General features: G+C 40.2%; 1 protein-coding gene across 1 annotated transcript in view; it reads right to left on the minus strand.

The window, feature by feature from the left end:
- The window catches only part of TRIM2 (tripartite motif containing 2), a 139,961-nt gene extending 118,074 nt beyond the window's left edge, over window positions 1–21,887 (minus strand). The window contains exon 1 of the mRNA XM_036762948.1: window positions 21,872–21,887. The gene's annotated coding sequence lies outside the window, so the exon portion shown is untranslated. The remainder of the gene's footprint in view (window positions 1–21,871) is intronic.
- Between the last annotated feature and the right edge of the window lie 592 nt (window positions 21,888–22,479).

Below are 22,479 nucleotides of genomic sequence, written 5' to 3' on the forward strand. Positions count from 1 at the left end.
TCCAGGAAGGACCAATCACATCACAATCCAGCTTATTAAGAGGTGTTTGGCTCCATTTTCATTCCTTCCCCAGAAAACAAGTCTTAGGCTCCACCCAACAACCCCCCCCCCAAACACCACCCACTATGAACACACATGCAAACACTACCCCCTCCAGGGAAAAGAACCTGAAAAGAGGTGAAGAGGACTGGCCTCTAGACTCAGTGCTAACAGAAGCACACTGATCATGACAAAAGCAAAGATCGCTTCATTCTCTCTGAACTGACTCAACCAGTAGTCCAGACACTCTGCACTCATGGAGACAACCTTCACTCCTTTTCCACTGTTGCAGCTTCTCTTTGACAGCCACAGCTCTGGATCAGCACCTCATGGCTAGACTTTAGCAACAGCCTTTTCTGGTTGGTCCCCCTGCCCCAAGGCTCTCTCCACTAAAATCTATTCTCTATTAAGCCAACAAAATTAATTTCCTAAAACGTAGGTCTAGCCATGTCACCCTTCTACTCAATAAATTCCATTGGCTCCTTATTACCTCTAGGATCAAACATAATGTGCTCTGTTAGGCATTTAAAGCCCTTCATGTTATTGCCCCTTCCTGTCTTTCAAGTCTTCCAGCATGTTGCTTTCCTTTGGATTTGCTCCTTTATTCTTTGGGGCCAGAGTGCTTTGGCCAAGATGCCCTTTAGAGTTGACCTGTGGAACAATTTTATCTCCTTCTAAGTAAACTCAGTATACAAAATTTCATGCTTATAGAATTAACAAGTTAAGGAAGGGTCCAAACTCTGTGTGTGTGTGTATGTGTGTGTGTGTGTGTGTAAAGTCTGATTTAAAATTTTTTAGCCTGCTTGTGTTGGCTAAGAATTGGAAATTGAAGGGATGCCCATCAATTGAGGAATGGCTAAACAAGTTGTGGTGTGTGATTATGATGGAATACTATTGTGATGTAAAGAAGTGACGAAGAGGAAGGTTTCAGAAAAATTTAGGAAGATTTCTATGAACTGATATAGAGTGAAGTGAGAAGAATTGGGAGAACATTGTACACAGTAACAACAATACCGTAGGATTAACAACTGTCTATGACTTAGCCATTCTAAGCAATACGGTGATCCAAGACCATACCAAAGGATTCATGATGAACAATATCTGCCTCCAGAAAAGAAACTGATGTCATCTGAATATTGATGGCTGGAAGAATATTGATGATGATTGTCTCCCCTTCCCGCCCCCCCCCCCCGCCCTGCCCTTCCCCTCTTTATGTCCCAAGGTCCACTTGGTCATTGTTTGGGTCCTGATTGGCTCAGAGTGAAGGTAAATAGCAATTGTTTCTATTTTTGGCCAGAAACCTTGACAGTCTTCCCCTCCCAAATTGATTTTTTTTTAACTAGGTAAAGAGGCCTTTCTCTGCCTCATTTCTTACCTAGCCTTAATCACTGATTGGGCATTGGCTCTGTCAAATAGACGTGGAAAAGACCTTAGCTTATAAAGGACCAGGTCTCCCAGTGCATCCAGGGCTATCTCCAGTCATCCTGATCTATATTTTGCCACTGGACCCACATGGCTCTGGAGGAGAAAGCAAGGCTGGTGACTTTGCTCAGCCCTCCCTCACTTAAATCCAATTCACTTGCATGTCATGGCATCACTTCCCTGATGTCATGGTCCTCTTCGAAAACAAAGGACACAAGACAAACAAAAACAACAAAACAAATCCCTTTGGATGTACTTTATGATCCAGCTCCAGTGGCATCCTTGCTGTCCATTGAACACAAGAGTCTTTCTATCTCCTGACCACGCTTTTTTCACTGGCTATCTCCATACCTGGAATATTCTTCTTCACCTTCACCTCCTTCAAGGCTGAAACCCAACCTTCTCCAGGAGGCTTCTCGCTACCTTCCTCCCCACCACTTTTAGTACCTTCCCTCTGAGATCACCTTGCATCTATTCTGAATGAATCATATTTACGTGGGTATTTTTATGTTGTCTCCCCCATTAGAATGTTCGCTCTTTGAGAGCGCATTTTTTTTTTGCCTTTCTTTGTATCCCCAGTGCCTGGAACAAAGATGACTCTTAATATTGGACCGACTAGATCCTCAGCTTGGAGCTGAATTGTACACGACAAGGCTTATGGGTGATGTAGCTGGAAAAGTAGTCTATTGATCCCTCCAACCATTCTTCTTTCCAACCACCCATCCATCCAACCACCCAACCATCCAACCATCCATTCATCCACCCAATTTTGACTAAATAAAAAACAAATTGATTGTTTCTCCCATGTCTAGAATGTTCTCTGCCTCCACCCCCCCACATGCCTCTTAGAATCATAAGATCATAGATTTAGAGCTAGAAAGGACCTTAGAGCTTGTCGATTCCAGCTCCTTCATTTTGCAAATGAAATAACCAAGATCAAGAGGTTACCTGATTTTCCCAGAGACACACAGCCAGTGTGAGGTAGGATTTGAATTCAGGACTTCCTGACTCCCTGTTAATAAATGCTTATTGGATTAGACTGGGTATACTCAGAAGAAAAAGACATAGTCCTTGCCCTCCAGGATCTTATATTTAGATGTGGAGATAAAACACGCACATGAATAAACATGCTACAAGACAGTTATGGAGCACCCCATGTTATAATAATAACTGGCATTTATACAGCACTTTAGCTTTGCAAATCATTTACATACATTATCTCACTGGTTCTTTTGTAGATAGGTGGTGCAGTGGATAGAGTGCTGGTCCTGGAATTCCTGAATTCACATCTGGCTTCAGATAATTTCTAGTTTGACCCTGGGTAAGTCACTTAACCCCAATTGCCTCAGTTTCTTCATTTATAAAATGAGCTGGAGAAAGAAATGGCAAACCACTCCAGTGTCTCCACCGAGAAAATTCCAAATGAGGTCATTTATATTTGTCAACCCTTTGGAAAACTGTATCCTTCAATTATTTATTTACTGGAGGCATGGCTCTAGATCATATATCTGTGTCAATTCCTTATGTATCTTGAATAGCAGATGTTTTAGGAGATCTTTTGATACTAAAATATTTCCAACTTGAATTTCTCTTCTTACTCCATCTGCATTGATTTTTTTGTACTAAAGCTGTTAAATTGTATACAATCAAAAAAATTTTATCTCCTCTATCCCTTTGATTATAAATATATATACCTCTAGGCATAAGGCCCTAATTAGGTCTTGCCTAAACTGATGCAGAACCTTCCTAACTGGTATTCCCATCTCTAATTTCCCTCTTGTCATGCACAGGTTTCTCCTTTACTCCCTTCTAATCCACTGTAAGCTCCTAGGACAGACTAATCTTCTTAAAGGCAGGTCTTATTATGTCATTTCTCCCCACCCCCTTGATCAAAAACTTTCAGTTGGACATTCTTTTCATAGGGAAAAGGTCAAACTCCTTCACCCAGCACAATCTGGCTCCTACCAATCTTTGGTCTTATCTCATATCACTCTCCTTTAGGTATGTTATACTCCAGCCAAAGTGGGCTCCTTACTTTTTCCTAAACAATCCAAAGTGTTCCTGCTTCTAGGGCTTGTCTTTCTTACTATTAAATCCTCTCCTGCTATTTCACTGCTAGTCAAAATCCTGTCTTTTAAGACTCAGCCAAGATACCAAGTTCTCTATGAAGTAGTCCCAAATCAGCCTGATGAGATGTGATCTCCTGCTCCTCTGAAGTCGTTTTGTGTATTTTTTGTGCTTCTCATGGTATATATTACCTTTTTGCCAGTATTATAGCTATTTGTGTATTTGTCTCATCTCCTTCTTCTAAACTGTATACCCCCAGAGGTCAGAGAATGTCTCTTCTTCTTTGTAGCTTTCACAGTATCAAGCATAGAGCTCTGTTATGTATTGTTTGCCAATAGTGTGGCTTAATAAGTATTTGTTGAATAGATGAGTAAATAAATGGAAGGAGAGAATGGTAGTACCATTAACTGAAGTACATCACATGTTTTCTCATTTCTTCACATTCAATTGCTCTGTTCCCTGACCCACTATTAGAAAAAGAAAAAGAAAACCCATGTAACCAATATACACAGTCAAGCAAAATAAATCCCCACATCCACTTTAAGAAACATTTATTAGGGCAGCTAGGTGGCGCAGTGAGTAGAGCTCAGGCCCTGGAGTCAGGAGGACACACTTGACACACTAGCTGTGTGACCTTGGGCAAGTCATTTAACCCTAATTGCCCTGCCTTCCCCCCCACTCAAAAAATGTAAAAATAAAAAATAATCATTTATTAAACACCTACTATGTACAAAGGTCTGGGCTAGGCACTGGAAATACAAAGACAAAAAGCAAACTAGTCCCTACCCTCAGAATACCCTTAGTATTCTATTGGAATACTCTCTGCCCATCCACCAGGGTCTAGTTTAAATGGCACTTCCTATGTATAGGCTTCAGGAATCCTTCCAAATAGAAGTGATCTTTCCCTCATCTGATTCCAAAGGCTTTTGTACTATTATGTACATGCCATGTTCTAGAAAGGCAGCCGGGCTTAATGGATAGAGCATTGAACTTGGAACTAGCAACCCATGGGTTGGAATACCTTGTCAGACCCCTACTAGCCATGAGATAATGGGCAAGTCACTAACTATTGTCAGTCTGTTTGTGAAATGAGGCCAAGAATCTCTATAGTGCTTACCTCACAATTGTTGTGAGGATCGAATGCAATAAAATGCTTTGTGGACTTTACAGAATAGAGAGATAGATCCATTATTATTTACTATTATTAATTATTTGTATTACATTTACTTATGCTCATGTCACATCACCCTCACTGGGCTATAAGCTCCTTGAAGGGAGGTTCATATATTGTTTATCTTAGTATCTCTTCAGGGCCCAACATGCTGTTTTTCACAAGGCAGGCTCTTAATAAAGGAAGGCATAAAGAAAGGAGAGAGGGAAGGAAGAAGGAAGAAGATGGGAAAAAAGGAAAGAAGGGAAAATCAGTACAAATTTTCTACTTGCTACAGGATATCCCAAAGTACAATGTCTTTTGCCACCAAGCAAGAGATGGAGAAATGTACTTTTTTTTTGTCACGGTGAATACAGCCATTTGGTATATTTGATTTTGAAGTCTCCAAAGTCCTTTAAAAGGAAATGATGAAAGCTGATAAAAATCACAAATGGAGAAGAGCAATCTAGTGAATGTATGCACGTAATGGAATGATGTAGGGAATCCATGATGAATTTTATTTTGAATTAGGATTCAGGAGGAGCCAAAAGCATTTAAGTAATATTTCAAAATAACAAGAAGGTTGACAAGGAAATAGCTGCTGACTTCCATTAGCTCAAGGATATATTTTCTTAAAACAATTTCCTAAAATAAGTAATATATTGATCCTCACAGGCTGATCCATTTGACACAGAGAAAAGGTACTGAGTCTCTAGGGATACTTATTAAAAAGAAGCATTAAGAAATAACGCCATCAGGCTTGAGCCTTTAAAATGAGGCATTAAGAAAGAATACAGTAGGAAGCCAGGGCAAAAACCAAGTTAAGAAATGACCCCTAAGGTCAGGAAACTTTTCTTTCCTGATTACAGTTTGCTAGTTCTGGATGCTCCCATCCATTAATTTTTTTCTGCCCTGAAGTAGAAGCATTTTTAAAAAGTTTCAGATAAATAAGGGTATCCATTATCACCACTGTTATTTAATATTGTACTAGAAATGTTAGCTTTAGCAATAAGAGAAGAAAAAGAAATTGAAGGACTTAGACAATGAGAAAGCAAAATGAGCACTCTTTGCAAATGATATGATGGCATACTTAGAGAATCCTAGAAAATCATACTTGAAATAATAAACAACTTTAGCAAAGTTACAGGATATAAAATAAATCCACATATATCTTCTATGTATTGCTAACAAAGCCTGACAGCAAGACATAGAAATTCCATTTAAAGTAACTGTAAACATCATAAAATATTTGGGAATCTACCTGCTAAAACAAACTCAGAAACTATATGAACACAATTGCAAAATACTTTTCATGTAAATAAAGTCAGGTCTAAATAAGTGGAAAAATATCAGTTGTTCGTGGGTAGGCTGAGCTAATGTAATAAAAATGACAATTTTAACTAAACTAATTTACTTATTCAACACCATACCAATCAAATTACCAAAAATTATTTCATAGAGCTAGAAGAAATAATAACAAAATTCATCTGGAAGAACAAAAGGTCCAGAATTTCAAGGCAATTAATAAAAATAAATGCTAGGGAAGGTGGCCTAGCTGTACCAGATCTTAAATTGTATTATAAAACAGCACTCATCAAAACTACTCGGTACTTGCTAAGAAATAGAGGGGTAGATCAGTAGAATAGGTTAGGTATGCAAGAAACAATGGTCAATGACCATAGAAATCTGCTGTTTGATAAACCCAAAGACTCCAGATTCTGGGATAAGAACTTGCTATTTAACAAAAACTGCTGGGAAAACTGGAAAATAGTATGGCAGAAACTAGGCATAGGTCAACATCTTACACCGTATACTAAGATAAAGTCAAAATGGGTCCACAATTTAGATATAAAGGCTGATATTGTAAGCAAACTAGGAGAGCAAGGAATAGTTTACTTGTCAGATTTATGGAGAAGGGAAGAATTTATGGCCAAACGAGAGATAGAGAACATTATAAAATGAGAAATGGATGATTTTTATTACATTAAATTGAAAAGTTTTTAAATAAACAAAGCCAGTGCAACCAAGATCAGAAGGGAGGCAGAAAGCTGGAAAACAATTTTTACAAACAGTGTCTCTGATAAAGGCTTTGTTTCTAAGATATATAGAGAACTGAGTCAAATTTATAAGAATACAAGTCATTCCCCAATTGATAAATGGTCAAAGGATATGAACAGGCAGTTTTCAGATGAAGAAATTAAAGCTGTCTATAGTCATATGAGAAATGCTCCAAAAAACTATTGATTAGAGAAATGCAAATCAAAAGAACTCTGAGGTACCGCATCACACCTATCAGATTGGCTAACATGACAAAACAGGAAAACAATAAATGTTACAGAAGTTGTGGGAAAATTGAAACACTAATGCATAGTTGGTGGAGTTGTGAACTGATCGAACCATTCTGGAGAACAATTTGGAACTATGCCCAAAGGGCTATAAAACTGTGCATACCCTTTGACCCAGCAATACCACATCTAGGGCTGTATCCCAAAGAGATCATAAAAATGGGAAAACGACCTACCTGTACAAAAAGCAGCTCTTTTTGTAGTGGCCAAGAATTGGAAATTTTGGGGATGCTCATCAATTGGGCAATGGCTAAATAAGTTGTGGCATATGAATAAAACGGATACTACTGTGCTGTAAGAAATGCTGAGGAGGTGGACTTTCAGAAAAACCTAGGAAGACTTACGTGAGCAGATGCTGAGTGAAGTGAGCAGAACCAGGAGAACATTGTACACAGTAACAGCAACATTGTGTGATGACTGACTTTGATAGACTTAGCCCTTCTCAGCAATGCAAGGACCTAAAATAGCTCTAAAAGATTCAGAATGGAAAATGCCATCCACATCCATAAAAAGAGCTATGGAGTCTGAAAGAAGATGGAAGCATAGTATTTGCTCTCTTTTGTTGTTGTGTTGTTTTGTTTCTTCTTTCTCATGGTTCCTCCCATTGGTCCTAATTCTTCTATACAACATGACTAATGTGAAAATGTATTACAATCTGAATATATATGTAGAACCTATATCAGATTGCACTCTGTCTTGGGGATGAGCAAGGATAGAGGGGGAGAAAATTTAAAACTCGAAATCTTATGGAAGTGAATGTTGAAAACTAAAAATAAATTAATTTATAAAAAGTTTCAGATAAAAGATTTAACTTTGCAAAAAATAAAAGATAAATTTTAAAAATTGAATACAAAGTATTTTATTTTCACCAACACACAACCAGTGATACTGTGCAGCTGTGAATCATGGAATGCTACCATATCCAAAGAAATAAGATGTGTGAGTGACACACCGGTGAATGGATGATGGGTAGAAGCAGCTTAGAGTATATTATCAATGATGATTCAGGCACAAAAAACTGGGTGAAACTCTCACAGAGAAAGGTCAGATAACTTGCCCAGGGTCCAACAACTAGTACACCTCTAAAACAGGATTTGACCTCAAGACATCCTGATTCCAGGTCCAGTGTTCTCTATCTACTGCGTTGCCGAGCTGGGTACTCTACCTACTGTGTCACCGAGCTGGGTACATGAGAGGTCGATGTTGACTTAATGTAAGGAACAACTTCCTAAGACTGAGTTAGGCAGAAGTTGAATGAATTGCCCCAGGAGGTTGTGGGTTCCCCCTTCCTAGAGGTGTTTAAACAGATGCTGGATGATCACTTATTGAATATGATATGGGGGGGTTCTTGTGTAGGTGCAAGTCAGACAGGAGGCCTCTGAGCTCCCTCAAACCCCGTCATTCTGTGACTTTTGCATCTTCAGCAGCATGATCAGTCGATTAATAAACTTTTATTAAGCACCTACTATGTGGCAGGTACTGTGCCAAGTATGATGTAATTTAAAGAACCCTGGCCTAGGGAACAAACTCTGCCTTGTGCCTTTGGGCAAGCCACTTTATCTTGCTGGGTCTGTTTTTTTGGCTATAAAATGAAGCGACCAGACTAGATGGCCTTTATGGCACTTTCCAGTTCTCAATCTATGCAAGGAATAGTTACAGCAGATTGTTTATCATAAGGCTAAAGTCTCATCTATTCAGTTAACATGAGGTTAATGTGATAAAATGAGGGTTTTATAACAGGTATTTCCCAATTTACAAACTATTCATGCTCTAAAAACTCATTTGTAACTTATCTATCATTCAAAAGGCATTTTGCCATAAATAAAGGCTATAAAAGGTCATTAGACTCCTCCACCAGCCCACAAAAGCCAATTTATCAATAGTGGTATGTACCCAAAACAATAGAACCCAACCACCATACATAATCAAATTGTTATGGGAAAAAATGCCTTCCATTGTCTGGCTTGGGATTCCAAGAACACATTATCCCCAGTCTAGCCCTGGAAGTGGGAATGGGGACTCCCTCTCCTTCCCACCCCCCACATTTGCTTAGCAGTGAAAACAGGAACTAGTTCCCCCAATGCCGACCCACTCCTGGTGGTTCCCATGGTCTGGATCAGAGGTCACACAGAAGGTTGAATTCCCAGGGGAAAGTAAATGACCTGTTAAGGTTTGGAGGGGGATAAGAAGTTGTACTTATTAGGCCATGGGTGTCATGACTATCACTGACTTCCACATAAACCTGAACATACCTAACATTCTTAATAAATTGTTTATTCTTGAAGACCTCTTGGGATGGGGAACTCACTACCTTATGAGACCACTCATTCAATATCTGGTCTGACTTTCTCATTTTGCTGAGGGAGAAACTGAGGCCCAGTTTCTTTTCTTAGGGGGTTCTAGGGATGGGTTGCCATGTTTCCCTTTTTGCTGACATGGACCATTGCTCCTAACCAAGTTTCCCTTCCACCAAAGAACAGAATGCATCCTCAGAGCTTTGTCCTTTATTCCCTAAAGCACATATATAGCCCTCCTGAGATTTAGTTTTTTTTTAATTACTTTAAAACAAAAATGTTCTAATGACATCTCCCCCTCACCTTCTTCCTGCCCCACACCAGAGAACCCACCCTTGGAACAAATAAGTATGATTAATTGAGACAAATTGACACATTGGCCATGTCTGACAATGTAGACCTCATTTCCCCAGATGTATGTCACCACCTCTGCTGAGAAGAAGGTCATATGTTCATCAAAAGGGCTTTACGGTCAAGAATTGGCCAAGGCTCTGAAGTCTTTGTCTTTACTTTGGTCATTGTGTAAATTATTCTACTGATCTGCCTCACTTCGTCCTTCACAAGGTCATACAAGATTGAAGATTACAACAACAACATTTCCCTGTGCCAGTTAAATGCTTTAAAACTATCGTCTCATTTCATCCTCACAACAGAGCTGGAAAGCACTCTCTAAGCTTCGAATTTCTCTGAATTCTTCACATTCTGGTTTCTTATACTGCAATGCAATTCACATGCTGCAGTTGGTGGTCATTTCCTAACTAATGCGCACCTATTTTCTTTCCAGCTTTTTTGCTACCACAAAAAGTTCTGCTGTTAATATTTTTGTACACATGGAACCTTTCCCCATACCTTAGGGTATGAACCCATTAGTGGTACTGATGGATCAAAGGCTATGTACAAGTTTTTGACTTTTCTGCTTTCCTCACTACCATTACTTCATGGAAAATTTCCCATGTTTCTCTGAATGCCTCATATTCATAATGTCTTCTGGCAAATTACATATATGTACCACTTTTTTAAGCTTATCTCAATTGATGTGCATCTATTTGGTTTCCTGTGTTGGCTACCATGAAGAGGGCTCTTAAGAGGGCCAGTTTTTTGTTTTATATAGGACCTTCATGTCATTGAACTCTATATGTCCAATGCCAAGTCATGAGATCACTGGGACAAAGGACATGGATAGATTGGGGGCTTTACTTTTGTAATTCCAAACTGTTTTCCAGAATGATTAGACACTTTCAACTTCACTAACAACGCATTAGCGTAGGATTGATTTCTGTTTTTTTGTTGTTGGTTTTTTTTTTAAAAAAAATTTATTGTTTAATTAATTTTTAGTTTTAGTTTACAACATTCAGTTCCTTAAGTTTTTGAGTTTCAAATTTTCTCCCCCTCCTCCTTCCCCTTCCCCACCCAAGAGGGCATGCAATCCAATATAGGTCCTACACACTAAACATATTTCACAATAGTCAAGTTATGAAGAAGAACTATAATGAATAGAATGAACCACGAGAAAGAAGAAACAAGAACAAAAACAAACAAAAAAGAGAGAGCAAATAGTTTGCCTCAATCTGCATTCAGACTCCATAATTCTTTCTCTGGATGTGCATAGCTTTTTCCATCATGAGTCTTTTGGAGCTGTCTTAGAACCTTGCATTGCTGAGAAAAGCCAAGTCTATCAAAGTTAGGCATCAGAGATACCATGTGTCCATAACTGTGTATAATGTTCTCTTGGTTCTGCTCCCCTCACTCAGCATCAGTTCATGTAAGTCTTTCCATATTGTAATGAAGTCCATCTGCTCCTCATTTCTTATAGCACAATAGTATTCCATTACATTCATATGCCACCACTTGTTTAGTCATTCCCCAACTGATGGGCATCCCTTTGATTTTCAATTCTTTGCCACAACAAAAAGAGCTGCTATAAATATTTTTGAACATGTGGGCCCTTTTCCACTTGTATGATTTCTTTGGGATACAGCCCTAGGAGTGGTATTGCTCAGTCAAAGGGTATAAACAAAATTCTGAAAATTCACCCTTTTCTAACACCCTTTTCTGTTCTGGCTAACAAGAGTTAACAATGGCACTGATGAAACTCCAATAATAAAAATGATAATGATGATGATGAAAGCCAACACATTCAGAGCTTTAAGAGATGCTAAATATGATTCACATGTACTGTCTCATTTGATCTCCCAATAACCCAGTGAAGCAAGTACTATTATTATGCCAGCTTTACCAATGAGGTAACTGAGGATGTGAGAAGTTAAATTACTTTCTTGGGGTCACAAAGCCACTGAGTGCCTGAAGCAGTATTCAAGATCAGGTGTTCATGACCCCAGATCCAATATTCTATCCCCTACCACCCAGATGCCTGTTGTGAGACAAGATCACATTCCTAAGAGTTTTAGACCCATTTGGACCCATTTCCCTCCCAGCTTTATCCTCAGCAATCTGATTAAATAGCAGATTCTGCTATTTTTGGAATGGAAGTTCCAATCTTCTTGAATTGTCGGTTAAAGCAGAAAGTCTCCGGTGCTTTCGCTGATTCCCCTCAGGCTTTCTCAGTCTCACACTCTCAGAGTTGGGAGAGGCCAATTTGTCCAACTCCTACCTAAACGAGGATCTCCTCTTGGCATACCTGACAGGTGATGGTTCTACCTTGCCCCTGCCTGCATACCCCTAGTGAAGGGAGACCTCCTACCTCCCAAGGCAGCTCATTCTTCTTTTGGATGGCTCTGTTGGGAAGTCTTTCTTTCTATTAATGTGGCTTGTACTAAAGAAGTGAGAGGGTGCAGTGGATAGACCACTTTACCTGGAATAAGGAAGTCCTGAGTTCAAATTTAACTTCAGACACTTACTAGCCATGTGACTCTGGGTAGATCACTTAGCTAGCATCTACCTCAGTTTCCTCAGCTGTAAAACAGGAATAATAGCACTACCTTGAAGGATTGTTGTGAGGATAAAATAAAATAGCATATGTAAAGCTCTTTGTAAATCTTAAGTCACCATACGAATGCTATTATTAGTTTAAAATTTTATTTGTTTTGACATTCCCTTTTTTATTGCTAGCTAAATGGAAAACCACTCTAGTATCTTTGCCAAGAAAACCTTATGGACAGTATGGTCACCAAGAGTCAGACACGACTGAACGACTGAACAATAGCCGAAATGACTATATTATTATTGTTTCAATGGTAAATAGTTCTGTTGGCAACCTCCCTTCACACCATTGCCCTTTGAGCTACTTGAAGACAGCCAGCACGTCCACACTGTCTTCTCTACCTAAATATTCCAAATTCCTTCACATAGCAATAGGCAGTTAGTGGTGCAGTGGATAGAGCTGGAAGGGGCCTTGGAAATCACCTCCTCCAATCCCTTCGTTTTACAGATAAGGAAACTGAGACCAAATGAGGTTAAAGTACTTGCCCAAGCAAGATCACAGCTAGTAAGACGCAAAGGCAGAATTTGAACCCATGGTGTTCCCACTTCAAATCCAGTGTTCTTTCCACTTGACTACCTTCTAGCTCCTTTGGGCTGCCTTCAAACAACTAAAAAGAGTGTTAAAAGCTTTTTTAAAAAATCTGCACCTATGGTGTTAACTTTTTCATATTCATTTCTAGACCTGACAGACATGAGGAAGAGTGAGTCATTCCTGTTTTTTCAAGGCATCAGAGCCAAGCTGCAGTATCCGCATGATATGGGCTGTGGCCAGAGAAAGGGGTTATTCAAAGCATTCAGTGTAGGCAAAAGAAGGAGAGGCCTCCTATGTTCAAAGAGCAAGGCAGGCACACCTCTTTGAGGTCATTATTTTCCTTCATCCCCACAGTAGCTTAGCTCTGTGGCACACACAGTGAGGAGGAGACAGCCGCCAATGGCTTGAGAAATGCTTAAGAAAAAACATGTCTCAGTGGCAAAGAAAGTCAATCTGGAACCAAAAGTAGAGACCTGTTTTATCAAAACAAAAAGGAAAATTAGAAGCCTAAGCTGGGATGCTATCCACAGTGACTAAAGAAACTGGAAAGAGTTGTTTCAAGGAGTGAGCCAGAATAGACTGTTTTGATAAGAGCTCCGAGGGTTGGGGAGAAGAGTGAAGATGTAGAATGGTTTTTTCCTTCTCTCCCACCTAATTTACACCCTCTTCCTCCCTGACTCCCCATCTCCCATGTGTAATGGTGGGTTCCTCTTCCCTTACCCCTTCTCTGCCCATCCACAGCTCCCACTTACAAATACACACTTACAATTTGACAGGGATAGAGAAGGGGAAAGGTGGTGGGGGGTTGGGGGTGGGGAGGAACCTAGAGAGAAATTTTTAAAAAGGGATGGAGAGCAGGGAACTTGAGTTTATAATGGAATAGGAATAGAGAAACAGACTAGACCTGTGATTTCATTGCTATAGTGATCTCCCAGGTAAGGAGACATCCTCTGACAATGTGTTAGGAAGTTGCCTAGGGCAGAGGTGTCAAATACAGGGGTCATATTCAGTGATAACACCTCCCCAAACCCAGTGTCTCCCAAAGCAGATTAAAATATAATTGGGAAGTATTTAACAAAATAAATTTTAAAATAGGATACAACAGGGATACTATTATTAATTTGTGACTTTCTAAATGAATATGCAGCCTACAGGGATCCTATGTATGGTTAGGGGCTATTTCTTTTTTTGGTGGTAATTGGAATTAAGTGACTTGCCCAAGGTCACATAGCTAGTAAATATCTGAGGCCATATTTCAACTCAGTTCTTCCTGACTCCAGTCCTGGCACTCTATCCACTGCCACCTAGCTGCCCCAGGGGGGCTGTTTTTATTTCAGTTGGACACCACTGTCTTGAGCACTAAACCAGAATGAGTCAAAGGCAAGCCTTGCATTCAGGTCCTCCAGGCCCTGATTTCTACTCTATACTGCCTCCATTACATTGGTATATAAATGTCTTAAAGAAACTGATAGATGAATGCTGAGACAGTCAATCAACATGGGTTAAGTGCTTACTAAAAGCTAGGCATATAAAGAAAGGCAAGGACAATCCTGGCCTCAAGGAGCTTATGGTCTAATGGGGAGGACAACAAGCAAACAACTTGCAGAAACAAGCTATAGACAGGATAAATAGGGCACTGTCAGTGATCTTTGAAAAATCTTGGGAGATTGAAAGAGGAACCAAAGGATTAGTGAAGGAAATATGGCTAAATCAATGAAATGTAGTCTGGAAAAAAAATCAAATTAAGCTTCTTAAAGAGGTAGGTAGATTAAATCTCCAAGTATAAGGTAGAGTTGAAACTCTTGGATTTTAAATAGGAGGGAATGCAATCAGGCCAGATTTAGTTCTCAAAATGTAATCAATTTAACAAGCATACATTAAGGGCTTACTTTGCGTAGGCACTGTGGTATGCGCTGGGGATATAAAGACAAAAAAGGAAAGCAAAGGGGAGGAAAAGAAAGGAGAAGAAAGGAAAGGAGAGGAAAGGAAAGGAGAGGAAAGGAAAAGAGAAGAAAGGAAAGAAGAAAGGAGAGGAGAGGAAAGGAAAGAGATGAAAGGAAAGGAGAGAAAAGTAAAGAGAAGAAAGGAGAGGAGAGGAAAGAGAAAAAGGAAAGGCGAGAAAAGGAAAAGAAAAGAAAGGAGAGGAAAGGAAAGAGAAGAAAGGAAAGGAGAAGAAAGGAAAGAGAAGAAAGGAAAGAGAAAATAAAAGAAATGACTCCCCTTCAAGGAACTAAGAATAAACATTTTTTTTGTTTAAAACTTTAAAACTGTTGCTATGACCTCAAATAGATTAGGGACTTGAGAGAACCTCTGGATTAAAAGATCCTGTTCCCTTCACATTCCTCATTAGGCTATCATTTTCCAAACAGGTTCCAAGGGATTGTTGAGTTAAGAGCTGATGTCAGAGAATGGGTAACCTGTGGGAGTGGGAAGAAAAGACAAGACCTCTGTACGGGGTTCCGGAGTTAATGTTTTCTGATGTATTTGAAGTTTATTTACACAGCAGTGGTCAGCCAAATGCCAGGCTCACTGTTCCCTTAATTTTCCCTTCAGTACTCTACAGGAAAAAGCAGTCAGTTGTTTGGCAAATACACTTAATGGTTTAAGACCTAAATACCAGGAAATACTTGGTCTTATAAAAACTGAGCAGGGCTGAGACAGAGATAAGGGGAAAGTGTGTCCTTACTCGGGTATAGCTTCCAAGTAGGGCAATGACCAGGAGTCTATTCTTTTTTTTTTTGTAACATTTTTATTTAAAGTTTGAGTTCCAAATTCTATCCCTCCCTGAGATGGTAAGCAATCAGATATAGCTTATACATATACAATTATGTAAAACATTCCCATAGTAGTCATTTTGTACAAGGAGACACAAATAAAAGATAAAAATGAAAGAAAGTGGAAAAATAGCATGCTTCAGTCTGTATTCAAACGATATCAGTCCTTTCTCTGGTGGTGGATAGTACGCTTCATCATTAGTCTTGGATCATTGTATTGCTGAAAACGTCAATCACGTTCTTGTATGAACCACATTGGGGTTGCTATGTACAACATTGCCAGGAGTATAGTCTCCCTATCACTTGTTCTGTGCTAATAGCATTCAACTGGCCAAGCACACTCTTCCATGCTTACATCAAGCCTTCTCAGGACCTTGCATGATATGGCTTTGATTCAGTTATAGCCAGAAGAAAAAAAAAGGAAATGAGCTTTTTCTTTAATAATGACAGAGGCCACATATAGCCCATGACACTGCCAAGTGTGGACCAAACCAGATTAAAATGTAATTGGGAAACATTTAACAAAATAATTAAAAATACATCAAAACAGAGATCTTTATAATATGTGGTTCTGTAAGTGGACACGTGGCCCACAGGGATCCTCATGTACAGCTGAGTGGCCCCATTTCTATTTGAGTCTGACATCAGTCACCTAAATATATGTTCCTCCATGCAGAGGGCTCCTAGATGCTCGATTCTAACTTTGGAACAATAGCCGAACAGTTAGATTAAGTGACTTCTGTTTTCTGATTTCAGATCTTGCCTTGTGCCTGTGGCCTGAAGAATGGATCTAATGCTATTTGGGACACCCTCCTCCATACATAACCAGACCGTCATCCAGAAACTGGCCATTTAGAACTCCTACCTTTCTAGCCTTGCACATAGTCTATAATTCAGAGACTCTGGCCTCCTTGCTGGTTATCCTCTCTTGATTCCCAGCCCAAAATTCCCTCTCTCCTCATCTTCACTTGTTAGCTTCCTCCCAGTTTTAGCTAAATCCTATCTTCTATAAGAAGCCTTTTCTGCTCTGCCTTAATATGAGAGTCTTCCCTTTGAGATTGTTGTTAAGTGTTTCTTTCACTTGTGTCCAACTGTTCTTGGTGATCCCATTTGGGGTTTTCTTGACATTTTCTTCTCCAGCTCATTTTACAGATGAGGAAACTCAGGGAAACAGGGCTAAGTGACTTGCCCAGGGCCACACAGCTAGTAAGTGTCTGAGACTGGATTTGAACTTGTGAAGATGAGTCTTTCTGATTCTGAGCTCAATCCTCTATCCACTGTACCAGCTAGCTGCTGTTTCTTTGAGATTACCTCCAATTGGCCCTGCATCATTTCTACATAGTTGTTTGCATGTTATCTCTCCCACTTGACTGTAAGGTCCTTGGGGACAGGTAGGTGCTGTCTCCAGTGTTTAGCTCCATTCCCAGACACATTATAGGCATTTAATGAATACTCGTTAAATTACCTTGACTAGAATAGAATGGTCCAGCTGTTTCTTTATGAAGCTGAAATCTAGGTTAAGCACCCTTGGAATAAAATATAATGATGATAATTAAAATTTAAAGTACATTTTAAAAATGAACCCTTGCACTTGATGATCTTAAACAGTCTCTTTCAGCCCTCATATTTTGATTTTTTTTTAAATGGGCCAATCTGAATTTTATTTTTTCACTTTCCAAACAAGGTAAAAAAAACTTTTTAATCAGTCCCTGGATAACTGATCGCCGACAGCACTTGTTACAATTACCAAGAGCTACTTACTGTCTGGCTCCTTGGGCCCTCTCAGAAAAGGGACCTCTCTGGGAAACAGAATCTGTTTGACTTTGTTAGCTAATTATCCTCTAGCATACAAATGGGTATCGAAGGAAACCACCGTCGTTACTGCCCAATGACAGGCGGCTCGGAGCTGAGCTCCACAAGCACACTGGGGTACTTTCCGCCTTGGCACACAAAAACAGGAGGCTCATTGAGGGAGTCTGCGGCCATCTTCAGCAGAAGCGCCTCCTCCCTGTTCTACTTTGAGAGAAGTGCACTTTGCAAAGATGAGTTTTCGAAAGTCCTCCAAGCTCTTTCTAAGCCGTTTTTAATTAGTGCTCACAATATCCCTGTGAACATCTGGGGCAGGTAGCACAATTTCCCTTTTGCCGATAGAGAAATTAAGCCAAAGAGAAATGCCATCATCGCCCAGTTTTCACTAGAGCCACTCAGCTAGAAATAAAATTAAACTTCTCTGTGTCTGTTAGGGAAAAGCCCATGCTATCTCTTTTGGACTACTAGCTAGTGTGTAAATGTGTGTATAGACATTTACACATATGTGTGTATATACATACATGCATACGTGAATATGTATATACACATATACACATGTGTGTGATATGCAGATTACAGGGGACAAGTCACTCTGAAAAGCCTGCCCATCATCAACCGTTTCTATAATTTGATTCAACAGGTTAAGACAGGGGGAATGTCAACAAATGAGGTTTTCACACTTTGGCAGATGGACACAAGGGAACTCTTCTTGGCTTCCCATGTAGATGCCAATTAACTCCCAGCAGGGTCCAGCACCTTGGGAGTACTATCTCAATGAATTCATGAAAAGCTGGGAATATCATCTGTCAACGGTATGCCAAAGGAAACTCCAGTTTCACAATACAATGGTATGTACCTTCAGCAACTATACTCAGATTTTCGTTTTCATTTATATCATTTAGAGGTGCTGGTCCCTTGAGTTTCACAAACCTATTAGATTGTTAATGAGTATAAAAAAACTCAAAAAGAATTAAAAAAAGATTAAATCTAACAGCATGATTTCTTTATTAGCCCCAAAATGTAACCTCCTTGAGGGCAGAGACAACTTTATTTTTGTGTGTGCCTAGCACAATGTACGGTGCAGAGTAGGCCCATAATAAATTTTTTTATTATTGTTGATCAGGCATTTCAGTCATGTCCAACTCTCTGTGACTCCATTTGGGATTTTCTTGGCAAAGATACTGGCCATTTGCCATTTTCTTCTCCATCTCATTTTACAGATAAGGAACTGAGGCAAATAGGGTTAAATGACTTGCCCAGGGTCACACAGCTAGGAACTGTCTGAGGGCAGATTTGAACTCAGGAAGAGGAGTCTTCCTGGCTTCAGGCCTGGTGTTCTATCCACTGCATATACTTCAAATTATCTGTGACACTTACTGCTGTCTGCAGGACCAGATAGTACCAAGCATTTAAGTAACTGAAATATGCTTCCTCAAAACCAGATATACTAACACCTTTTTATGCCATTAGTCAGGTGTGGGTAGCACCCAAGAGGTGAAGAAATTGTGTTTGTGGTAGTGATGGGGGTGGGGACCCCATAGTTTCTTGAATGAAAAAATGAAGTGTGAGTCGTGGGTGTGGGTGATGGGAGAGTGAGGTTTACTGATACTAGGTGGGATCCTTGCCCCAACTTCTCCTCCCATGGTCTCCTCCCTTTCTTCACAACATTAAGGATAACTAACCTTTGTCCCTCAAGACCTTTCTTAACTGGATCATCACCATCTGGATGCTGTGTCTTTAGGCTTTCAACCCCCACTGACAAGGACACCTTTGTAGCAAATAGAGTGCAGAACATGAAGTTGGGAGATCTGGGTTCCAATTCAGCCTGAGACATTTACTAGCTCTGTGATTTGGGGCAACTCACAGCTTCTCTGGGCTGAAGGTTTGTAAAAGAAGTAATAACACTTGTATAACCTACTTCTCAGGGCTATTGTGAGAAAAAAGTACTTGGAAAACCGCAAAATGCTATAAAAAGTTTGTTGTGATTCTAAGAGGCAGAATGCAAGAGTGGGAGAAGTATGCTGGACATGCAGGTCCCGGGAGACCGGGGTTCAAACCCTGCCTCTGCAAGCTCGCCTTTATACAGGGTGTTCCAAAGGTCTTAGTTCATTTTAGAACTATTTAAGCTTAAGTTGTTTGGGACACCTTGGACAGCGCTTCAACAGTCTGCAAAAGCTTTACCTATATACTTTCATTTAGTACTTAGGAGCAATATGGCCATGGGCGCCTCCCTTTATCTCTCTGGCCTTTAGTTTTTGCATCAGCAAATAATACAACCTGCTTCACAGGATCATAGAATCAGAGCTGGAAGGGGATGCTAGAGGTCATTGAATTCAATCTCGTCATTTTATGGAGGAGGAAACAAAATTCCAGAGAGGAGAAAGGGCTTGCCCAGAATTAGACAGCTGATAAAAGCCCAGGATTCAAACCAAGGTGTTCCCAGACTCCAAGTCCAATGCCCTGTCAGCTTATATCTGGATGTCTCTCCATAGCTTTGGGGAGAGAAGTAGGTGAGATTTTATATATATATATATATATATATATATATATATATATATATATATATATGTATATATATATATGTATGTATATATATATATGTATGTATATATATGTATGTATATATATGTATATACACACACATATGTATATATGTATATATAGTGTTCAGTAAGCATTTAAGCACTACATGAATGTCCACTAATGTCATTACAACCTTGTATAGAAACAGTCTCATGTATTCTCACTATGCAATAAAATATTCCTCTTACTTTTCAATCAAACCCCGAATTTTAATAACTTCTAAACTCCAATTTAATTACTCTAAGACCTATGAGAAGATGATGATTTTATATGAGTAATGGAGGAATATCTACAATTCCATATAAAAGACACATTAAAAAAATCTCACTTTAGGTATACCTAAAGGCTAACCCAGACTTCTGCACATTGATAGACTTTTCTAACTCCTCAGTGGAGGCCTTGAGTTCATTCTCTTCATATCTTTGCAGGTTAGAAGGTAGATCAGAAATAGAATGAATGAGCAAAAAAGCACTTTTTAGACACTGATCAAAGGATCATAGATTTAGAGCTCGAATTGACCTTAGAGATTATTGAGATAAGGAAAATGTGACCCTGACGTCACATAACTTGCCCATGGTCATACAAGTTAGTGTCTGAATCATGATTTGAACCCAGAGGCCAGCATTCTATTATACCAGCACTTCTCAAACTTTTGAGACTCAAGACCCCTTTTAAAGGTTACTGAGGTCCCCAAAGAGCTTTTGTTTGTGTGAGTTATTGTATTAGACATGTAAACATCTTGGAATTATTATGAAAATCATTTTAACCTTGTGGGCCACCTGAAACGGTCTAGGGACCCCTCGGGGATCCCTAGGCCGTGCTTTGAGAACCAATGAGTTATTCCATTCTGATTCTTACTTCTAGTATGCCAGGTCCTTTCCAAGGGCCTAAATGCTTTTACCAAGTTACTACAGACCACTTCTCAGTTCAGCTGGAAACAGGACATTCCAGCCACATTCCGATGCCTGGAGTTAGTCCCCATAGATGTTAATCTCTAGCTTTGAAGCTCCAATTGAGCACAGCCAAGGCAAACCTCCTTGCTGAATACACGTGGTACTCATGACCTGGCAGGTGTTTTCCCTAGTGCCAACCAGGTGCCCAGAAAAGGATGATGATGATGATGACAGTGAGATCAGAGGAGATGGCACCAGAGTCAAATCTTGCCTTCTTTACAATTTCCTTCTGCCCTTTCCTTTGATCCCTGAAGTTATCTTGCACCCCTCCCTTCCCAATCATTAATCAGGATACCGGAAAGCTACCAGAACTATAGCTGGCCAAGCCAGTTTTCGGCGCCTCATCCCCCAACTCACGTGAAGAAAAAATTCTTTGCTTCCTGACTTAGCACACCGTAGTCAAGGACAATGCTATAATTACTGAGCAGTCCCTCCTTTATTACCAGAAATCCATCCGGCCCAACCATAGCAGCCTTTGAGCACATTTATGGGGCAGTAAAACTTTACTGCAGGCCAGTTCCAGCCCTTCCCCACATTTCTGAATGGATCCCTCCCTAACTAGTGTCTACCGTAATTTGTCTTTGAAATACTAGCATCCGTTTGACTATTTTTAACATGGCGAACAGATTTTAAAGTGGCGAGAGGGAAGTCTCTCAAGTTCTCACTGAAAAAGGCCAAGGGGGAAACCCCCCAAAATACCACATTTGCCCTCATCTCTTCCTCATTGTGGCTCTCCCCAGTTTGTCCCCCTTCCTCGCTCACTTCCATCCAAAATCTACTTGCACACAACTAGGGGACACATCTCCAGTTCATTTCTCACCTCTTTAGACTTGCACACAAACCAGCAAAAAGAAAGCCAATCCGAACCCACCACTAGTCCCCTGTCATCGCAGTCAATGAGCAGTGAAGATGCCACAACCACCCTGAGAAAAGCTGGATGGACATACTTAGAAGCCTACTTACTGGCTTTCCATAGCGACTGTGGCTGGGCACCAGGGACGGAGCCCCAGCCTCCTCCTGCTCTGGGGCTTCAGCAGCTAGCTCCCTGCAGCAAACACTCACACAAGCAGCTTCATTCTAGTCCCCGGGCAGCTCAGTGAAAGGGTGGCCCTTGCAAAAATATAAACAGCTTGTCAGCACAAGCCAAAGAGGCGGGACTGCAGTATCAGGGGACGAGGCCGGCCAATGATTAGCCTCTTTGGACTGTGCTTGTTTAAGATACTGAGTTTCATTGTGAAGTAGGGGAGCAAGAAGAGGGAAGAGGGTGTGTGTGTGTGTGTGTGTGTGTGTGAGAGAGAGAGAGAGAGAGAAACAGAGACAGAGATAGACAGAGACAACCCAGGGAAAGCCTCAGCCTCAATGCTTTAGACAAGCAGCAAGAAACAACCTATGTTAAAAAGTGAACCAGCACTTCCCAAAACCCCAGTCTTTTCAGGAAAGTAGCAGAGGAACATACATAAATCATCATTCATTATTCCCCCTTGCCACGGTCTTGTTCCCACCCTCTCTGCCCCACTCCCTCCTTTGCTTTCTAGCATTAATAAAGAAGCTAGGTGTTTTCAATCCAAGAA

This window comes from Trichosurus vulpecula, chromosome 6, assembly GCF_011100635.1.
Source record: "Trichosurus vulpecula isolate mTriVul1 chromosome 6, mTriVul1.pri, whole genome shotgun sequence".
Taxonomy (NCBI): domain Eukaryota; kingdom Metazoa; phylum Chordata; class Mammalia; order Diprotodontia; family Phalangeridae; genus Trichosurus; species Trichosurus vulpecula.